Source organism: Papaver somniferum, chromosome 7 (assembly GCF_003573695.1).
Source record: "Papaver somniferum cultivar HN1 chromosome 7, ASM357369v1, whole genome shotgun sequence".
Classification (NCBI taxonomy): Eukaryota; Viridiplantae; Streptophyta; class Magnoliopsida; order Ranunculales; family Papaveraceae; genus Papaver; species Papaver somniferum.
Genome location: NC_039364.1, coordinates 93,453,621 through 93,468,576, shown reverse-complemented (window position 1 = coordinate 93,468,576; position 14,956 = coordinate 93,453,621). Strand labels below are relative to the sequence as shown.

Here is a 14,956-nt window from a genome sequence, read left to right as displayed (position 1 = left end):
ATTTAACTGAGCTTCACGAAATTGTTCCTCATAGTTAGCTAGTTCTTTTTGGAGCTCTTCCGAAATAACATCACCACTTGTTCCAGCTGAAGCATCAGTTTTGTTTTGAGCTGCATGGGCCAATGCATCCTTGTGCTTCTCAATATCCTGTTAAAATTGCTTAGAATTTACCAAAATCACATCATCACCCACACTAACCTCTGGTAACTCAGCTGAATGTTTCTTTACTTTCCACTTCTTACCAGCGTTTGGTTCATATCTTCTCTTGAAAGCAGGCTCACCCGTGTCTTGTTTTTGTTGTTTCTCCTTGTTCCCTTCGGTTCTGGCCAATAATTTTTTGCATTCCACATCATTATGACCAAAAATATTACACTTTGAACAGAATTTTGGATACTTTTGAATATCAATATACTGCCAAAACTCTTGTCCACCAAAAGTAAGATGAATTCTCTCTGGAATATGCTTAGAAAAATCAACATCAATTAGAACTGAAGCATAAAAACCATAATCGAGCTGTAACGTTTTTTCATCCACCACAATTGGATTACCTAAAATCTTCCCAATTGAAGGCAAAGACTTTTCAGTCCAAAGCTCAACCGGTAAATCTGGAAACATAACCCAAACAGAAGCGTGTAAAGAACGTTGTTTTTTAGGGTTGAAACCTGGATACCAATCAATAAGCTTCAACAGGTGATTATTAACAGTTGCAGCTGGACCATTACGAATCTTCTCTTTATCTTCAACCAATGAAATCATAATAATGAAAAAACCTTTAGCCATTGGAAGAAATTTAATACGTTCAAGTTTCCATTGTTCTAAAAGTTGTTTCTTAACTTCTGAAAACTTTAAACCTGTGAAATCCAACCTAGCAATAAAACCATGTTGAAATCTGATACAACCCTCTTGAAACAATTCCAAAGAGATTTCTAAAGCAGGTTCACCCTCTTTTAGAGTTGGATTAGGTAACTTGGAAAGATCAACAGAACTTGGAGTTAGGGTTTTATTTCCTTTGAGAATATCAACAAACAAACCATGATTTCCATTAGGATTCTTAGTCCCTGATGTTGTAGCAATTGAAGATTCAATCATCATAAACCAACCTTAGCTGATTTAGATGATCAAAACGTATTCTCAACTCACTGATGAACTTGAGAAGTCTCTTGATAAAGAACGAGAACTCTATAGTATTATTGAGTCTTTTTATAACAATATCGAAAATCTTGTTCAAGAAACTACTCTACAGCGCGAAAAGATTAGTATGCTTGAAGATACTGTTAAAGAAAACTCAATTTGAGAATAACGTTTAATCAAGACTCATTCATCAGAATTGAACAACTTTCGTGTTGAAAAAGAGAAACTTGTTGCATCTATTTTACTAGCCGAGGAACAGTGTGAATCCTTGAAAAGGGAAAACTCTATTTTAGTGAGTAAGTCTCCTTCAGTGCATATCTCTAATACTCATGTGGTATTACCTAGCATGGAGAAAATTACTCCTAAGGAATTGTCTTCTAAGAAACGTTTGTGTGACTTGCGGATTTCCGAAAAGGCTATGAGGTTAAAACATGATTCATCCAATGTTTCTTGTCCATAAACCTGTTTATTCTGCGGGAAAAAGAAATCATAATGCTCTACATTGTTTTGCTAGAAAGAAACAGATTTTGGATCTTCAAAATCTACTTCTTTTTACAGTCGACAGAGTAAATTGTCTGACGACATCTAGAATGGATTTCATTCCTGCAGAAAATCATAACTCTCATAAAAGAGGTTTCCAAGGTCACTCATCTAGAAATTTCTACAAGAATGTCTATGAGAATAAGTCTGGCTGATCTAAGTCTAGGATATGGAATTCTCATAATTCTTATCCTCTGGAACGAAAATCAAGAGGTCCTAGACTTAATCCTCAGAAAAATCCTTCTGTTGGATATTCTAAAAGGTTTATGTATAATTCTTCTAGGATAAGATATAACCGAAAAAAGGTAAGGGATACGAGGCATAAACACTCAGATGGTATTTACAACTCGTCTCTCAATATTCATAGTGGGATTACATCTCACTCTACTACCTAGTTCTAGGTAATTTCATCCTTGTATCTAACTTGAGAGATGCGAGGATGATATTTGTGGGATGCTTAAGTTCGTTGTATGTTATCATCTGATATTGTGTTTGAAATAAAGTTGTTTTCTTTATTTTGAATGTTGAGTCATATTTTGACTCCTAGTAACTAATGCATCTTGTTAATTTTGTTTCATGTGCTCTAATATGAAGCGAATCCTCTAAATTATTGAGCTATGAAATGATACGAGATAACTGAAAACAAAGTATGTTCCCTTATTTTGGATCTCTTCTGATCCATTAACTTTCTATAACTGATCCACGAACGTATGTGTCTTCTTATTCTTCTTCTTTAGAGTTTTTAGAATGGGAATACCTTAGAATGGATGATAACGATACCTTCGAGGAGTTTAATACTAAACTTTCTGAGATTGTCAATGCTTCTTTCTCACTTGGAAAGTCTATAACTGAAAAGGAAATAACATGAAAGATTCTCATATCGTTACCATCCAGATACGAGTCTACGAAACATACTATAATAGAAGCTAATGATCTTTCTATACTTTCTCGGATCTCTCTTGTAGGAAAGTTAAAGATCTTTGATAAAGAAATTTTGCTGAAGAACAGAAATATTGGATCTAATGTCTCAGATAATACTAATCAATCTTCGAAAGAAGTAAGTATAAATCAGACTAAGGAACGTTGTCAAAAGAATAAAACACTTGTTGAAAAATAGCTTGACTCAATAATTGTACTCCTAACACAACGGATTAAGGATTTTTATTGAAAAATAAATCAAGTCCTGATACATTATCTTTTTGCCATGAAAAAGGTAATGGGGAAATTCAACATTTCAAGTGTCGTAAGTTCGGACGTATGACAAGTTACTGTTCTGCAAAAAGGATCAGAAGTGCAACAAGGCTTATGTTACTACCCTAGATGATATTCCAGAAGATAAACCTTATGAAAGAATATCGAGTTGCAATGCACTTTTTCCAAAACTAACAGTGATCTATCTAGCGAGTTTAATCAACTCCTAAAGAACTGTTTTGAAAAACTTGAATTGGAGATCAAGGAAAATCTAAAGCTAATCGGGAAACTTGATAATCTTAAAAAATCCTTGTTAGATAAAACTCAAGAGGCAAAGTCTGAGAAAGAGAAATTGGTTGACATTCCCAATCAACCAATGTTGTCAGAAGTTAACAAAGGAAAACGTATTTCGCTCTCAAAATCTTCCGACAATATGTTGAGTTTTTTATGTGAAAAAGATAGTCACTCTGCAAACTTCTATTGGAATCTCCAACAAAATAAATTCATCAAGGCACTTCATAAGGGCATAAAATATTTGAAGGCTAATGAGTTTATTAGATCCGGAAAACAAGTTGCAGACTCTTGCAATAATAAGAGAAAGAAAGAACACAGAGAAACACAACCTATTGTGTTCACAAATCATCCTAAGTTTGTTTTTGTTACCTGTGGTGAGAATAATTCTCCCCTCAACACACACTGATTGTGTTGAAAAATGCATCCTCACTTGTTGCCCAAACATCTTTTGTGAGGAGGCATAAAATATGGGCAGAATTTGTAAGTCTGCTCTTTTTGTAGGTAACAATAATCTCATGATCAATATCTTTTACCTTTGGGATAAATATATTCGGTTTCCATAAACCAAATTATTCACCCCTTGATTCTCCTAATCTATATTATATATATTCTTCTTGTCCGAAAGAAGACTATCTTGCTTCAATGGAGAAATCGGTGAAAGAAGGATCATCTCTAGATGATTTAGCATTATGTGCATCGGTTATGACTGAAACTCAAGATGTGCAACAACCTGATAATCTTCAAGATTCCCTGAGACAACAAATTCTTACTGTTAGAAGTTTTATTAGGCATCATAAGATAATGATAAAGGATTCAAAAGAAGTACTTGATGATCTTCAATCTCAATTGTTCGAGGTGAACAAACCTTCTATTGCAAAGGAAGGTGAAAATACGAGGGTACCCAAATATACCTCAAACTAAAACTTTTCCACCTATAATTCCTTTCTCTAAAAGTGATTGTCTATGGATTGAGTCGAGACAATACAACAAATCGGTTCACACTTCCTATTATCGTCTATGGATACGAGATCGAGACAATACTGAAAAAGCGGGGGTACAACAACCACACCCAATATTTCGATTAGAAATTTGTATGGACTAACTCCAATATACTTTCAAGAGAATCAACTAGACTCATTCTTAATAAAGTATATCAAAGAGTTATATTTCTATTTCTCGATTCAATTCTTACTCAAGCAAATAGAAATCTGCGAGTCTAATTGAATACAAGAGAAATCACTTGAACGGTACCAAATACCATTGTTCAAGTATCAATCAATTTCAATTAACAACCAAAGGTCGGATTTTCCAATTGATTGATTCAAACGCACAACCTGTGATATTTCAATTATAAAGATAAACAATATAATGCGAAAAAGAAATAACACAGATACCAGAAGTTTTGTTAACGAGGAAACCGCAAATGCAGAAAAACCCCGGGACCTAGTCCATATTGAACACACACTGTATTAAGCCGCTACAAACACTAGCATACTACAAACTAACTTCGGTCTGGACTGTAGTTGAACCCCAATCAATCTCACACTGATCCAAGGTACAGTTATTCTCCTACGTCTCTGATCCCAGAAGGATACTACGCACTTGATTCCCTTAGATGATTTCACCCACAACTAAGAGTTGCTACGACCCAAAGTCTAAGACTTCAATAAACAAATCTGTATCACACAGAGAAGTCTACGGTAATAGATAAATCTGTCTCCCACAGAATTATCTACGAGTTTTGTTTCGTCTTTTGATAAATCAAGGTGAACAGGAACCAATTGATAACCCGGACTTATATTCTCGAAGAACAGCCTAATATTATCAATCACCTCACAATAATCTTAATCGACGCGGCGAAAGAAGAAACTGTGGAATCACAAACGATGAGACGAAGATGTTTGTGATTAAATTTATATTTTGCCTATCGGAGATATCAATCTCAAGCCAATAGTTACGATTGTACTCAATACGATAGAAACAGCAAGATCAGATCACACAACTACAAGAAAGTAGTATCGGTTTGGCTTCACAATCCCAATGAACTTCAAGTCGTTAACCTAACGGGCCTCGGTAGAAACCTAAGGTTAAAGGATAATCGACTCTAGATTATACAACTAGTATCATACATGAGGTGTGGGGATTAAGTTTCCCAGTTGGTAGAGTTCTCCTTTATATAGTCTTTCAAATCAGGGCTTGCAATCAATGTTAGCTTAAGAACAAAGCATTCAATACTCACCGTTAGATAAAAACCTGATTAGATTCAAGCTAATATCTTTCAACTGTTAGATCGTGTTACACACAAATGAAATGCACGTTTTAGGTTTGTGTAACCGTACCCAAACATGTATATTCGTTGGTTCAACAGTAGTTAACCAAATGGTTAGCCATATGAGCACTTTCATGTCAACCATATTCTTTTTTACCTTAACTAGTTCAAATGACTCAAATGAACTAGTTATATAGTTTTTCAATTGCTTAGATCTTATAGAAGTATACAAGATACAATCGAAGCAAAAACGATTTGATTCACTCGAATCGATTCATGAACTTTATAGCCATGGTTTGCAAACTTGCATTCCTTAGTTAATATAAGTATACGTTCACGAATAATCATTTTTGGAAAATAACCAATCTAAGTACGCGAACTTAAGTACCCGAAATAAGTTTGTAAATAGTTCACAAACTCCAGCAGATTTTCTCGGGAAGAGAACCTCCGACAGTACGCGGACTGGGTTCGCGGTTTTCCTGAGCAACAAAGTATGCATACTTTGGTTCAAGGAATAAAGACTTATACATGTATGTGTTTCCACACAATGATTATATCCAACAATGGTTATATGATCAAAACTCTCATTTCAATCATTGAAACATTCTTAGAGGACGTTATATAGTAGTTATTCACAAACCATTTTTCGTCAAAGCCATTTTCAAGTGATTGAAACATAACATGACTTTCGTCACTAGGTAAATATGAACTTGGCCAAAGCGAAAGCTTACCAACACATATTTCGAGAAATAGATAAGCGAGATAAACTCGGCTCGAAATAGCAAATGTGTATAATCAAAGTCTATATAGCAAAACGACTTTTGTCTCAAGATAGGAGATAAAGTAGATAGACTTTTGAGTGATAGATAAGTTCAAGTCTCCACATACCTTTTAGTCGATGAAGATCCACCAGTTCCTTGAGTAGTTCTTCGTCTTGTATGATGATCGCCATGGAGTTCTTGAGCTCAACTACACTTTCTATCCTAGTCCGAGACTTAGCTATAGTAGACTAGAAATCAAGACTTATAGTTTTGATCACTAACATTGACAAACATGCTTGAGATAGCTTGCATGCGAGTTCGACCGAGCAGTGCTCTAACAATCTCCCCCTTTGTCAATTTTAGTGACAAAATTATCAATGCATATGGAATACAAAAATAGATATATAAACTTGTGTAGCTCTTCTTCCACACGCCTAATCATCAACATTACTCGAAATCTTCGTCACTTCCAAGTACTCCAACGATTCCAAAGGTTGTAAGTTTAGCATCATCATTGTTGAAAATCTGTAGCTATAACAATGAGAAAACAAGAATTCTCAATCATTGTTATACAGTGTCATAGTATTATTGTACAACATCAAAGTTCAATTGTATCACAACTTCGACAACAATACCACGGTGATATGTATCACTCCCCCTTAGTCAATACTCCATCTCACAAGGAAACCACTCCCCCTTACATAATGATCCGAAAACCATATGTATTTGTAGTGTGAAGTACACATTAATTCTCCCCCTTTTTGTCAATAAAATTGGCAAAGGTACGAAAACGGGATCCTAATAAAAATTTCCATAAAGACATTTTATGACCAAAAGTAAGCACATATCAACTTATTTAGATGCAATCATATAGCCGAGGCTAAATGCTTTCGTCAAGGAGTTTATCATAGTTACAAAAAAACGTGGTAATTGACTCATTGATCAAAGAGTCAAAGAGTGGACATGATTGGACGAAAAGGGTCATCTTACGGTCATTATCGTCCTGATTTCGTTTGACTTGGACGGCTGGGAATGATGGGATATGTTATGGGGTGGGGTCTGGGTGAACATAAATCTACTTCTCTTTCCAACTCCCCCGGTCTATTTTTTTCCTCTTCTCCACAGATTATCGTAATTTTTGTTTGATTTTCCCAATTCGAAGAGGTATGGATCTCGAAATTCGTTGCATCAAACCCTAATTTATCAATTTCGTATAGTATCTAGGGTTTTGATTCGTTTTCATCTCGAATTATTGAGTTACTCCTTTGCATGGTTCTAATAAGTTTCGTAAGATTGTTGCAAAATAGGGTCTTTGGGGTTTCTGGGTTTAGCAAATTCTAGGGTCTTTTACTCCTCTCAACCATAAACGGTTCAAATAGAAGTCTCTTCAAACTTTTGGATGCTGATTACTGTGGTGTAATAAGAGATCTAGCTACGAATGCACATTTCTGCTGAAACCATCTCCAAAGGAGAAGCCTTTTTCCAATTCAGGTCGGGTTTTTTCCAATCTAGATTAATTTATGGGATTGGACTTATCAATAGCTTACGTTTAGTATCTGTCGGCTTATTGATATATTTTTTTATCTGTTAATTAAGGCTAAGAAAAATGATGCAGACAGAAAAGAATTAATCAAAAAGCTGTTACAAGAGTAATTGAAAGGTAAACCATCCGCATAATTCCTAGGGTGATTTGTGTGTCTCACTCAATTTCTATTGAAACTTTTCTGAAGTGATTTGTGTGTCTCAGATTTTTTTTTTCTTTGCTAAGTTTTGATTCGGCTTTTTGTTTATTTTTATGTGATTAGGGTTTTTGGTTGACTGATGATGTTCTCTTAGCTACAATATGGAAACATAAGCCTCAACCTGCGAAATTGTGGTTACTTTTACCTATCATGCTCAAAATATTTGTAAAAAATTTGTGATTTTAGTTTAGAGTAAATTCCTTTTTCTTCTATATTATTTCATATATACCTGATTGTCCAGAGAGGAGATTTACTTTGTCTGTTGAGCAATTAGACATAAGAACACATTTGGCATCGGTATTTGAGCATCATCATAGCACCGAGATCAGGTCCCTTGGTGAGGCTTTTGGATTGGATAATTATGTTTATTTATGGAATGCTTGCAGTAGTAAGGTAACAACTTTTTCTCGATCTTACTGTATTTGGCACTGGGTATTATTTACTGGATGAGTAAATTAGGTGTTGCATTGATATATGTAGTTTACTAAATTATATGACTTGGGAGTGGATGGTAGTGTTTCAGTTGGATGGGGACACAACTTGACGTTGCAACTAATAATGAAAATTTCCAGGTAATATATATTCCTTCGATTTGTAATTTAGATGAGTAAATAGATGAACACAGGCAGAATGCGAATATGGCATCGGGGATCGGAAGGTATCCATAAGCTGATGGATCTGTATCAGATATGGCTAAATTAGGTGAAGATCTTAGAGGCTGTAAAGTTAGAGAAGTTTTTATGAGTTCTGAGATACAAAATGAGATCTAAGTACAGGAAGTTGATGTTCCACAATTGTTTAGTGAACTTAAGATATTTAAAATTTGTTATCAGGTATTCAAAAATAAGGTACATAAGCCCATTGAAACAAGTAAGAATATTGAATGATAAAAGTACTTTTAAAAGAAGTAGAAATTGAACACCTGAAAGACTTGATATCAAATTATCTGCGTATATCCCAGTTATTATTTTTTGAGGGATAATATCACTCATCTTTAAGATCATGCACTCTCTTAACCAAATAGCAGGGAAGGTGGTAAGAAGGTATGTGTATTTTTATCTTTAGTAGTGTAGTAATTTAGTGAATTTGAAAACTGATAGGACGCAGATTGACTACTGACTACAATTCATCAAGTTGAGATGTGCAATTGGTGAGCTTTCGTCAATAGAGTAAGTGGTCTAATGATGAGAAGATGATCATCTAAGATATCCATCTGTTAACGGAGCAAAGGAAGTAGATCTATACTGCTTGCTGTAAATCTGGAATTATTTTCTTAAAACACCTGGTTCTCTTACTACCAAGAGGTGCTCTCTCTCCCGGGGGAAAGACAGTTATTCACTCACAAGTTTGCTTCATTAGGTTGACAGATTAACAAAACAGGTTTGACTACCTATTAGCCGGATGACCCTCCCGTCCAGGGTAACACAAATTAACAAAAGACGTTTTGTTTTTGGTTAGGTTGGTGACTACCTATTGGCAACAAGGTTTTGCTGGTGTTTTGACCAGTGATGTTTTTATTGGATTACCACTGAGGCTTCGGATATTGCTATTACTGTGATGTTCTACTTGATGTGAGTCTTTTTTTTTGCTGCTTTTCTCTTGAAACTCGATTTTATTTGAATACCTAAATTTGGATGTAGATAGAAGCAATGGATACTCAGATGCTGAAAGTTAGTTAGTCTGATTCTTTTGTTGGTTTTGGCCTTGGTAAGACTGAGTACATCGAGTAGTAAATTTGCTTGATTTGAGTAGCTTTTTACTGATGTATGTAATTTACAGGTGCTTTATAAATGTGCAAGCCATTCCATCTATATTGTACTGTTATTGATTATCTCGGCTAATGGACTTCAAAAATATGAAAAACTGCATATGTTGTTGTTGCCAGGTTCTCTACGCAGTTAAACGGGGTATGTTTCTCGGTATTAATTAGTAGTGGATACTGTTTATTTGAAGATTTAGAAAGTTCTGCTGTTGTTGTAGTAGTTTATAAGGCCTCATTTTTGGATGCATATGTATTTTTAAAGCGCTAATTTTTAGGCCCTCCGTCGATGCTTTTTCTAAAAGCAACTAATGCCGAGTGGTGTGACATCCCCCGTTTTCAGAAGCATGCACATGTAGACCTGTTGGAACTGTTGAAAAACAAGAGATTAAAAGCATTTATTACTCAGTTTGTACAAGGGACATATATCGGGGTGTTGCTGATATTTTTTGTTGTTCACTGGTGGTTCCCAGAGGATCTATCGATGGTGCAAGCTATCTTTCTTTTATAACTTCACTTTTCCGTTGATAGAGGCGATCCAGATAATCGTTTGATCCTCTTATTAGGAATAATGATTGTCGCTCTGCTCTATCATTGAAGTCAAAACAAACAGAATGCATGTGAAGTACACTATCTTCAGGAACGTTGTTGTGCAAAGGTATGTGTGTAATTTTTCATTAGCCACTTCAAAATTAATCTAAGAACTTCAGAATCAACACCTGTCTGGCCCCAAGCCTCTTTGCATAAACTGAGTAGTCAATATCAGAACCATTGCAAGCATGACCATCAAATGAATTTAAAAATTGCATAACAAATTAATACAAAAGTTCAAATCTATTTCTGATAGTTGGATGTACACTATTTTGGTTGTATCTTGATTGTATCTATTGTACAAGGTCACTGGAATTAGAGATTTCTATTATGAAAATTCTTATCTATTCATCACAGGAATTGATGTTGAATCACAAGGAACTATCTCAAGTATGTGGATTCTAATGTTGAAACGCGTGTGTTGGTAATAAGTCAATCTCTTGGTATAAAGGTATTCATGTGTATTCTTCTTTCAATTTATTCGATTTGATGTAGGAGCTGATGATGTTTTTGTTGCGGATATTAGGGATGCTGAGACTAATAGAAAATAAAAAATTGGAAGGGGTTTCTGAGTTTGTACATGCAATTCAGGTAGGGAGGGGGTATTGTTTAATTTGTTCAACTTATGAACTGTTCTAGAATAGGAATCTCTAAGGTTAACTTGGTCATAATAGGAAACATGAATCTCTAAGTTCACTGTTGCATCTTTGCTTCCAGTTGAAACCTGCAAAAGAAATTGAGAATGAGAATTAGCTTTAGCAGCTGGAATTCGAGATCAAAATTCCAAATTATATAATGGCACGACGAGGTGACGTCATTATAACTGTTTATGTCTTATGACATTGATCAACAGGTTACGTAGTCTCACATTCAAGCTTCTAAATAATTTTTTATTGGTGTATTCTTAAATCCTCAACTGCAAAAGCAATTGAGAATGATAATTATGCTTTAGCAGCTGGAACTCGATAAAAATTCCAAATTAGATAATGGCACGACGAGGTGACGTTATTAGAACTGTTTATGTCTTATGACATTGATCAACAGGTTACATAGTCTCACATTCAAGCTTCTAAATAATCTTTTTATTTATGTATTCTTAAATCTTGACGTTCACGAGTACCATTGTTTTGTGAAACTTGCAGCACTCTTCGTAGACTGTTTATACTTGCGGTGGATGATCTTTGTAGGAACCTCTTTGATGTCATATGTGAAGCATTTCCTACAAGTTATTCCATAGTTCCAAGGGCTTGGGACCCACAATTTGCAATCTTTCACTGTTGTGTATTGCTATGGATAAAACTACTTTAAGAAGTTATATCTTAGAAAGAGCGGATCCAAATCTATTGGAACCAGTGAAAACTTGATAGTTATTGTTGTTGGGGGTTTCACTTCAATAGTAGGACAAGTATTATCTTCTTTTGTGCTAAAATACTTTGCTTGGTTGGATGTGAAACATCCATAATCCCGTGACCTACCATCTTAAATCGTGTTCAGTTTATATTGGAATATGCAAATGATATATAATTATGTGATACGTTATAAGTTCTGCTAAATTAGGGGTCTAACTTTCTATTGATGTATGCATGCTAAATAATATTCTATAATTTTTCAATTCATGTAGTTACGATAGTCTAATGCTTAGTTTAATTTGGATCCAATACCTTCAAATAGGAAACTTATACATGTAAAGATCACGTGCAAAGCCAAAGGGGAATCATATGTTACCTATACCAGGTGAATATTAGTGTCGTGTCTCTATGGGTGTGGATAATGAGATATTTTTCCCATTTGAACATGATTCTAGAATTTTGTTTTCTTCAATTCATGTTCTATAACTATTTTCTTTCAAGTCTCTCTTCTGTTGGTGGTGTTTTTTAATTTTTTTTTAGTATCCCCTGTTTAGGTCTCTGTTATGTAATTTGGATCTTGGTCATGGCCATGGCTTAATAATACGATATCCACAAAAATTCAAGTATTTTTATTAGAGGAAAAAAAAAGAACTTACAGTTTACTAAAACAAAATATCGGCTTCAACCATTAGTAAAGTTTCTTTCTATGACCGATATCTTTGGATTATCAACTACTTACAATATGTTATGCTTCAAAAAAAAATCACTGTGATCTGTAAGTGTCCATGAAAACATTGAACTTGGATTCCTTATGAACTGAGATTGGTAAAGTAGGAGTCTATCAAGACAGAGGAAACATATGACGACGTAATTGCAGCTTCATTAATATAATGTGGTTTTGTGTTTCTTTCTTTAGAATCCATCTGATCCTTTTTGAAACATTACTCTAAATTACTCTTGGATAGTATGTTAGCACAATACCATATGGTTCATTCATGTAATCACTTTACTTGCCGTCTTAGCTCAAATGGAAGAGCACATGGTTCTCAACCATGTAGTTGTGGGTTCGACTCCCGCAGATGGCACTGTTATTTGAGTAGGCTAGGACCTCATATGCTTCTGTTGTCAATACTAACTCTTCATTACGTAGTACAACACATTTATGGGATCATGAGGGGTGTCATATATCATCTCGGTACATGAGAAGCATCTGAACAGAACAAGCTAATTCAAATTCTCTGTGATGAAACTCATGGGTGCAATGTAGATAATTCAATAAGTGAAACCCTGAGAACTGGAGTGTGCATCCAAAACCTTACAGATTCAATCTTTGTTATAATAGTTGATATTGGAGTACTTGACCTGAACACAAATATATGGAAGGAGCAACTTAAGTTTCTAGAGACATACCACACGAAGAAAAAGTTTGCTCGGCTTCTAAACCCATGTTTCCTGCAATGCAATTATAATGTAGCTTTCGACTAAGCATCTAGATTAACCACTGTACAGGGCAATGCAAGAAATTGAGCAAGTAAAATTAGAATCAAGACTGGTCTCTCTAAGTGAGCGGCAAAGGAATCAAGTCGAGGCTTTGTTTATAATTCCCATCACATGGATTATTTGATTGTGTTGATTTTTCTCTATCAATGGAAGTGTTTGGTTGTTATATTTATATCACTGGATTAATCTATTGCCTCTGTTTACACGTGGGAGTATTTATAGTAAAGGTTTACAAGCCATTCTCATGCTGTAGATGGTGGATTTTCGACAAGGGATAAAATCGTAAACTCATAATTATACGAAGCTCTGATCCAACAATCAGACGTGAGTATCGAGACACGGGTCTCTCATCGAATTCTCAACGGAGAGTACTTTCTCTCAGAGTACATGTAAATATGTAGTCTCACGACTGGACAACGACATATCTCATGAATACTGAATACTTTCAGTGATTATTTCTATATAGTATCACGAGATGGACGGCTCCTAGACAACTTTCTCTGCTAGTATAGAGCGATAACGTCTTCAGGAACAAACAACGAGTTTACCCTGACTATATAAAGGATATGACTTACCGACAATCTCATATCGGGATAATTAATGCTCCCAGACAGCTTGCTCTGCTAGTATAGAGCCACAAAGTTAATTATTCCTAATTACAATTGCTCATATTCCATGGTCGAATCCACGACTGGTCCCATGGAATGGCAATAAAAATTGCTCCTATTCCATGGTCGAATCCACGACTGGTCCCATGGAATGGCAATAAAAATTGCTCCTATTCCATGGTCGAATCTGCGACTGGTCCCACAGAATGGCAATAAACAATTTTTCTGATTCTATGATCGAATCCATGGCTTGATCTCATAGAATAGCAATAACTATTGTATATGGTGGATTTTCGACAAAGGATAAAATCGTAAACTCATAATTATACGAAGCTCTGATTCAGCAATCAGACGTGAGTATCGAGACACGGGTCTCTCATCGAATTCTCAACGGAGAGTACTTTCTCTCAGAGTACATGTAGATATGTAGTCTCACGACTGGACAACGACATATCTCATGAATACTGAACACTTTCAATGATTATTTCTATATAGTATCACGAGATGGACGGCTCCTAGACAGCTTGCTCTGCTAGTATAGAGCGATAACGTCTTCAGGAACAAACAACGAGTTTACTTAGAGGTATCTATGCAAAATACAACGAAACGATGAACCTATGCAAAATAGGGAACAAAATAATAAATAGTTAAAAATATTGACCAAGGTGCTGGGAACACGGACACACGACCTACCGACCGTGCCGTGGTCAGTTCTACGCCAGTTTTATGTTTTTAATACATTTTTATTATTTTCCATGATTTGATGAAAATTCTCTCATCTGATCAAATCTCCTTCGTCTCGAGGAAGCTCCTCAGTTTCATGGTACTTCCATAAATCCATAACAAATAATATAAAATTAAGGAAAGGAGTGTGGGGCGTGACCATTGGCCAACCGGCCATGCCTTGGTCCCAGCCGGCCCCACACCCCACGGTTCCTTATTATTTTATTATTATTTCTCTAATTTCATGAAAAAACTCCTTGATTTCATGGTATTTTTTGCACAAATCATCATATAATAATAAAATAAAATAAAATTATGAAAACTTGTGGGACCGGGCCACTAGCCGGCCGGCCATGCCCTAGCCGGTCCCACATGCCCTTTGCTTTATTATTTTATAATTATTTATCCTATTTTTCCTTGAATTCATCAAATTCCTTGATTTTATGGTATTTCTCTCCAATTAGGAAAAATTCCCTCAAATCATCAAAAATACCTAAA

At 35.3% G+C, this 14,956-nt stretch overlaps 1 non-coding gene across 1 annotated transcript; it reads left to right on the top strand.

Moving 5' to 3' along the window:
• The first annotated feature begins 12,639 nt into the window (after positions 1-12,639).
• Positions 12,640-12,712, top strand: TRNAE-CUC. Its single transcript has one exon. It is a non-coding gene; the product is annotated as a tRNA-Glu (tRNA).
• The last annotated feature ends 2,244 nt before the right edge of the window (positions 12,713-14,956 follow it).